The sequence below is a fragment of the Pygocentrus nattereri genome, chromosome 16 (genome assembly GCF_015220715.1).
Source record: "Pygocentrus nattereri isolate fPygNat1 chromosome 16, fPygNat1.pri, whole genome shotgun sequence".
NCBI lineage: Eukaryota > Metazoa > Chordata > Actinopteri > Characiformes > Serrasalmidae > Pygocentrus > Pygocentrus nattereri.
In genome coordinates, this window is record NC_051226.1 from 31,673,573 (window position 1) to 31,681,473 (window position 7,901).

The 7,901-nt window shown below is 42.3% G+C and overlaps 1 long non-coding RNA gene across 1 annotated transcript; it reads right to left on the reverse strand.

Annotated features, from left to right (window-relative positions):
- Nucleotides 1-281: 281 nt before the first annotated feature.
- Nucleotides 282-821, reverse strand: LOC119265360. Its single transcript, XR_005131596.1, has 2 exons — nt 673-821; nt 282-564 (listed from the first exon to the last, which is right to left on the reverse strand). It is a non-coding gene; the product is annotated as an uncharacterized LOC119265360 (long non-coding RNA).
- Between the last annotated feature and the right edge of the window lie 7,080 nt (nt 822-7,901).

The window sequence follows — 7,901 nt, forward strand, 5'->3', positions numbered from 1 at the left end:
CGCACCATCGGGCTGCTAAAAGGCCGATGGCGCTGTTTAGATGCATCAGGTGGGAGACTGATTTACAACCCAGAAAAAGTCTGCCGGATAGTGAGAGCATGTGCCGTGCTACACAACATGGCACAGCAGAATGGTCTCCCCCTGATAATGACTGACCAACAAGCAAATGACCCTGAACCAGACCCGCATGTTTACCCACCTGACGCACGTAATATTCAAGCAGTCAGACTGCGCGAGGACGTGATGCGTCGATTATAAATAATTGGAGAGAAACGCAAAGGTATTTTTTAACAAGTTCTTTTAATGTACTTGACATTTCAGACAGTATCCCCTTAATCTCTTTAAGCTCATTTGTTAAATTGTCAATTGCTGTAATTGTGTTTATTTGTGTTTGTAAAACAGCCTCAGTCAGAACACGACCTCCGCTTAAAGCACGTGGTGCACCGCTGGAGGCATCCGGGGCACCGGAGACACCGCTGGAGGCAACCGGGGCACCGGAGACACCGTTGGGGCCGGGTTGGCAGTCTTCAGCTGAATGACTGCTGTCCACTCCCACAGTCCTCTCTAAAAAACAGTGATGGTTAAATAATTTAATAAACCATTCTAGGAAAAAAAGTCTGATTATTGCGTCTTTATTAAAACTATGTACGATTATGGATAATTTGTTTTTACCTGGTTCACCAGTGATGGGTTCATCAGCCAAGTCTGTATCGCCCTCCTTTTCAGTCACCACGCCACTTAACAGGGGTTCCCCAATTAAACATGCCATCCTCTCATGAAAAGGAGACGGAGAAAGTGTGGCCTTTCCCCCACCAGTAGCACTTGCATTCTTCCTGTGCAAAGAAATCCGTTTCTTTGCATCTACTTTCAAGTCCGACCATTTCTTTTTTACTTCTGCAACAGTGCGGCTTGTAGAGCTTACATTGTTAACAGCTGCAGCCACATGTTGCCACTCAACAAACTTGCGTTTGTTTGTCACTCCACTACTAAGGCTCCCAAACAACACATTTTTCCTTGCCTCGACCTCTGAAACAAGGACTTCCACTTCACATTCTCCATATTTTCGTTTTTTCGTCCATTATTCCGCTTCAAAAAGAATGGGGCAAGCTGCCATTTAAATATTTATGAGTGATTTGCATTGACCATTTATGGGTAAAAGTGGGCGGGGCGGAGGCGGAACGTGCGGCTGATTCAGCTGCGCTCAGTTTGAAGATGGTTGTGATTTATAAAGAGGAAACAACGTGCAGGTGTGCGTACGCAGGGTTTTATAAATCATTTTTTTTGTGCGCACGCAATTTCCTGGTTTTGAGCGCACGTACATTTTCACTCCAGATTCCACGCAAAGTTTTATAAATGAGGCCCCAGGTGTTCAACCCACAAGTATAAAAGAAAATACACAAAACCCAAAAATAAATCCAAAATAAATAATTACATCAATAAATAAATCACAAATACAAATATAGCCGCAAGCGGCAATTGCGGGTTCAAGCACGCTAAGGCATCCATGGAACCTGTAAAGGCCCAGGGGCCATATAGTGAATAATTATTAATTAACCATTGATTTGAATACATGAAGCATGCTCTTAAGTGTCAGTGTCCATTTAACTGGCTTATGAGGCACAAAGGGCCAAAAGGTCACAAAACATTGTAATGGAAAAACGATTCAGATCATAGAAGTAAAAAATCACATGCTGAGATTAGTGTAGTATGTGAAATGGTTAGAGAATTGTATATATGAAGCATAGAGGTAGGCCTGTGTGTGTGTGTGTGTGTGTGTGTCCGAGTTTGCATGTCCAAAGAATGGAAATAGCAGTGTTTCTATTTTTGTTAGTTTCCGAGGTATTGGTAGTTATGGCTAGGGCGGAGTGTATGTGAATTGTATAGGTAGGCCTGTGTGTGTATATAATACAGAGAGAGGTTGAGGGAGAATGGACTGTGTAATATGTGAACATCGTAGGTAGACGTGTGTTGGTGAGGTAGGTTTGTGTTCATGATGCATACACATAGGTTTTTGTGTTGGGGGGGGGGTATATGTTTGTGAAGTGTGTTGGGATTATGTGTAAGTATTAATGACTGAGAGGTGTATATAGTTAGTGTTCAGGGTGGTGTGAGGGATGTGTGTGAGAGAGACAGAAAGCATGTGTTAACTGACAGAAGTATATAAAACTTTAATTTGAGAGCTTGATAACAGGCTTATGAGGAAGGAAAAAAGTGGTGAAATTGGTGGTGTAAACCTAAAGGTTAAAAAACACATTTAAGGGTGAACATTTATATTTTATATATCATTTATATTTTATATCGGGCGGCACGGTGGCGTGGTGGGTAGCGCTGTCGCCTCACAGCGAGGAGGGCCTGGGTTCGATTCCCCGGCCGGGCGGCCAGGGTCCTCTCTGTGTGGAATTTGCATGTTCTCCCCGTGTCTGCGTGGGTTTCCTCCAGGCTCTCCGGTTTCCTCCCACAGTCCAAAAGACATGCAGTCAGGCCAATTGGACATGCTAAATTGCCCCTAGGTGTGAGTGTGTGAGTGACTGTCTGTCTGCCCTGCGTTGGACTGGCGACCTGTCCAGGGTGTATCCTGCCTTTCGCCCGTAGACTGCTGGGATAGGCTCCAGCATCCCCCTGCGACCCTGACGGAGAAGCGGCTTAGAAAATGGATGGGTGGCATTTATATTTTTCTAAATTATTCTTATAAATTTGGGAATGGATCACAAACATGATGGCATTCAAGGACTGAATAAGGTGTGTTTTAAACTGCAGATGATTGCATATCCTCTGGGAGCACATGTGTTGAAAGTAGTATGCTGAGAGAGGTCACAGGAGTTCTGTATACAAAAGTGTCAATGTGTATGTTTTATACTCAAGAAGTGGTCATTGGCTAAATATGTGGAATAGTAAATGTCTAGTAAAGAACAAGCAAGCAGGTGGTTACAGTTTTTAGGAGTATGTGTTTATAAAGCAACAGGGGAAATGTGTTTTTTTAGAAGTGGGAAACAATTTGAATAGCATTTAAGAACATTCTGAAATCTGGGATTGATTTAAGTATAAGTTAATCTGTGCACGGGTGTGAAAAAAAGGGAAGAAGCTACAAAATGTTTAAGCATATGGAAGGTTTAATAACAAAAAGAAGAATTTGAGAGAATAATAACACGTTACACAACAGTAGTGCGCAATAGTGTAATAATTAGTGCAAAGAACAATCGAAAACAAACAGTAAAAAGTAAAAAAGTGCAATACAAAAACAACAGTAGTGCAATAATGTTAAATATAAGTTAAAGTTAAATATAAGTAATTAAAGGCTATGATAAATAAAGGTTTAGATACCTTTGAGCATTTTGGGGATTTTAGGGTGTGGAGGTAGAGGCAAGTTCCACTATGTCTGAGAAAGTGGCGAGCAACTGGTCTCCAATGTCAGGGCCATCATGGGCATCTGTGGCAAGTTTAGCGGTAGTGGAAGGGATTGGTGCATGTTGGATGTGACCAAGTTCAGTTACTTGGTTTTCGTCATCAAAGGTGACGGAGACATGCGATTGGGATAGAAAATGTTCTTCCAATTCGTCCTCTAGAGTCAGTTTTAAATTGTGCGCGTTGAAGTATGCGGTGAACGTTTCTGGGCTTATCTTGAGGTGCAGAATTCCGTTGTTTGTGGTCAGCATCATCGTGCCACTGAACAGTTGTCCATAAGAATCTGACTTCTGGTTCAGTTTGCATTGTTGACACCGGTGAAACTTTGAACGTGCGTCAACGTTGTCCTGTTTGCTGTTGCAGAAGAAACACTGCATACTTTCAATTTGCAGTGCTCTAACTGTTCCCGTTGTCGACGTTAGAGCTGGGTCTAAACTGTCGCAAGATATGTCCGGCACGTCCAGGTCGGCGATGATCTCCACTGCGGTGTCGAAAGTGGTTGCCAGTTGCAACTGACCTTGGTACTTTCGGGTTGACAGGTCTGTGAAACGATAGGATCGGTGCAGCTGCACAGCATCCGTGTGCTTTTCCCATAATTGGAGAAGTATCTGTGCTGTGCCATCGAAGATTGTAGCATGGCGAAGTTTTTTTTCGGATCCTCGCACTGTGACTGCCCGGGTAGTAGAGGCGATGGCAGTTATTTTCTGCAAAGCAATTTGAAAATGGCATATTGAGTTAAAACGTATCAAGAAATGCTGTTAAAAAAGTTCATTTTTAGAATATTGAGAGTTATGTACGTACGTTTTGTGCTGGTGGCATGGTGCTAATTTGGCAAAGAGAAGTTTTGGTCGGAGGAGGGAGGGGGGGTGTAGCCGTAAACGGCACGGTGGTGACATATGTCTGTTACATCAGAGACCACAACGTCGAAGTCTGAAGTGTTCCGAAAACCTGGAAAATATAAAATTGTTGGTTAGAAAAAAGTGTGCAATATTATTACAACAATATTAAAGAGTACACGTGACATTTTGAGAATGACTGACTGTAAATTACGTACTTAGTGCCTTTTTTACATTAGTTAAGCAGACTGCGGTGCCATTCTGTGCTGCTTGAAGAAATTGTCTTTTCGGTGGACTGAACACCACTGTGTCATGAAAATCGTCTCGACGTGTTTGCAATACTGCATTAAACATTTGTATGTTATTGGCTGAGCGTTTCATTGGAGAGACGGAGTGCATATATCCCGTTACGATGTTTTGGTCTTCTCTGGTTCTTTTAGCTGGAGTAGCCATGCTGACGCAAAAAATGTCTGTAGTAAAGTATGGTATGGATTTGGCCGAGGTCTTATATATACCATAGTGACTTTGTGACATAGTGAGGTTGGGCGTCTGGGGCGTGGCGTTGAGAGGTGCAAACACCTCTGTGGAATTACAATGGAAGTGTGAGCCTGAGAATTGTCAGTGTAACTATACATATATATATATTTTTTTTAAACCTGTCATGTCTGGCAATTTTTGCAATCGGAATGGTAATCCGAATGCACTGATGTATCAAACATATTTGTTTTCACAAGAACAGCTCTATAGGTTACTAAAGCCTATTCTTGTAAATGTTTGTATTTTCTTTGTTTGGCCAGGCCTGACAGGCAATAAAGGAGAGAAAAAAGAGGACAGGAAAGAAAGAGAAGAAGGGAGAAAATAATTATTGTTGTTGTTGTTGTTGTTGTTGTTATTATTATTATTATTATTATTATTATTATTATTAAAAAAAACAAAAAAATAAAAGAAACAAAAAAGAGAGAAAAAATAAATAAAATAAGTAAATAAACAGTGAAAGGGTTAACTCTGCTCCAACTCTGCTCTAAGCAGACTTTGCAGCAAGCATAGCTACTGTCCTTGGCAGTTTGCACAAACAACTTGCTCCTCTTATCGGGACAACATTCTGTCCAGAACCATTTGTTCTCTTTCGTAGGTAAGATTATCGTACACAGAGCAGAAGCCCCCCTCCTTTGGGCAGTTCCGGTGGTCCGTGAGTGTCAGCTTAGCATTTCATGACTGTTAGACAACTTATTTGGGTCCACCCTGTTTGCTTGTACGCAACAGGGCAGGACGTGTTTGTATAAAAGAAGGAGTGCCCTTCTTTCTTTGTGCAGAAGACTTAATAAACTCTTTGATTGATTAAGAGAGTCGTTCTGTCTTCCTGCACCGAGCGCTCCCGCTGCAACTGAGGCTTTCCACAGGACAGGTGATCCAGTCTCTGGTTCCTCTTCATGAACGGACCAAAAACGGCCGGTCCTTTCAAATGGTGACCTCTGACGTGTTCTCTTCACCCAGGTAAGTCCAATTAATCGTTTTTGGTCCTCTACCTGGTTGTCGAGATCACCTGGGTGTTCAGAGCGAACCGACCCAGCCCTGTCGGGTGGGCGGGAGTACGAGAGTGAGAGTAGAGAGGGTACATTTAAACCTAAGCGCTTAGTGGGAGACAGGGAACGTCCTATAGTGGAAACTCTCAGTACAGCTCTCACTGTATTTTTCCATACTGGGCACGTCGTTCCAACCAGAGCCGGAAGAGACACCGGCTGCATGGATGCGTAGATGTAATTTGGGTATGTCCAACCTAGCTGGTTGGACCGAAGGTAATCCGCAAATACCCGCATACCCCAGGGAGGGCACTTTCGATGTGGGCTATTTGGGTTCCGCACATCGCATGATTAATGAGGGCATAGGGGATCCTGGATGAGACCTATCTTACATGAATGAAAGCTATAAATCGTGGTATGACGTGAAAAAGGTGTGGGGTGAACCGAATAAACTCTCTTTATGTGTGTGAAGTTTGGTTTTATGCCATCTGCGCTCAGCCTTTCTTTTGGGTTTGTGCTACTACAGTGATGATATCAGCGGTACATGTTTTCAAAACAAGCATGGACCCTGTGTCCAAATTATCTTTCCCATTCCAGTTCGTATCAGAAGCAGAAAGAACAAGGAGTTTAGGTCAGATACTGTGAATACATCCAACCTGCAGTATGTTAGAAGTAACTCACAGTCTTTGAAACAAAGTGCACAGGTTATTAAGTTAGCTCTACTGAATATTAGATCTCTTACAAACAAGTCTTATATAATTAATGATTTAATTACAACTCACAGGCTTGATTTCATGCTTTTAACAGAGACATTAAATTCATATAGTGCTGATATTGTGTTAACTGAGATGGCTCCACCAAACTTTAACTTTTTAAATGTTTCACGCACCGGCAAGAAAGGCGGAAGTGTAGCAATGCTGTTTAATGATACTTTCCAATGCAAGCAGTTACCACTTGGTGATTTCACATCTTTTGAATATTTAGATGCGATTTTAAAGGGGGCACAAAGAATATTATTGGTAACTGTCTACAGACCTCCAAGGTACAATGCTAATTTTATTGATGACTTCACAGATATGTTATCTTTTATTTCTACTGAATTTGATCATTTTGTTATTGCTGGTGATTTTAACATTCATATTGATAATCACAAGGATAATTACGCCAAAGAACTCTATGATGTACTTGAATCTTTTGAACTTTCTCAGCATGTGACTGGAAGCACACATTGCCATGGTCACACTTTGGATGTGGTTATCTCAAAGGGTCTTAACATTTCAGCCTCTATTAAGGATGTTGCATTGTGTGATCACTACTGTGTATTTTTTGAAATGTGGACTTCAATCCACAGCAGTGCCAGGCAAGTTAGGTTTAAGAAAAGACAGATAAATAACAGGACAGCTGCACTTTTTGTTACCAAAATGTGCTCTTCACCTTGCCAACCATCTGAATCATGACATTCCTGTTGTGTCTCTCAATGTATCTGGTGTTGATTATAATTTTCTCATTGATACCGGCGCCACGCTCTCTTCGCTATGAGGGGCCTTTATCATCTAGAATCACTAGCTCTGTGGGTATTACAGGACAGCCCTTCTCATCTCCATATACGCCCGTATACGATTTACTCATTCTTTCGTGTTCATGCCAGATTGTCCCTTTAACCTTATGGGGCGGGATTTAATGAGTAAACTTAAATCCCTATCCTTTTCTGGTTCGCGCATGACCGTGTCCACGGGAGATTTCAATCGCGATCTCAACATCGCCAATAAATCCTTTAAATCACCTGTGTCTGCTCTGCTGTCTGTCTCACACGCCACAGAGGTTCCTGAGCCTCTGCGTTCTATACCACACACTGTTTGGGCTGCACATAGGGATGATGTTGGCAGGGTTGACTGTAAACCATATGAGGCTACTCTAAAAAGCCCCACTCCTGTTTTTGTTAAACAATACCCTTTGCCCGAGCACAAACTGTGTGGTATAGACTCTATTCTACAGAAACTTCTCTCTTTAGGTGTGGTCGTCCCATGTCAAAGTGCGTATAACACACCGATTAACCCAGTCCCCAAGCCGGACGGTTCTTGGCGATTCACTCAAGATTTTCGACGCCTTAATGACGCCATCGTGCCTATCGCCCCAATTGTGC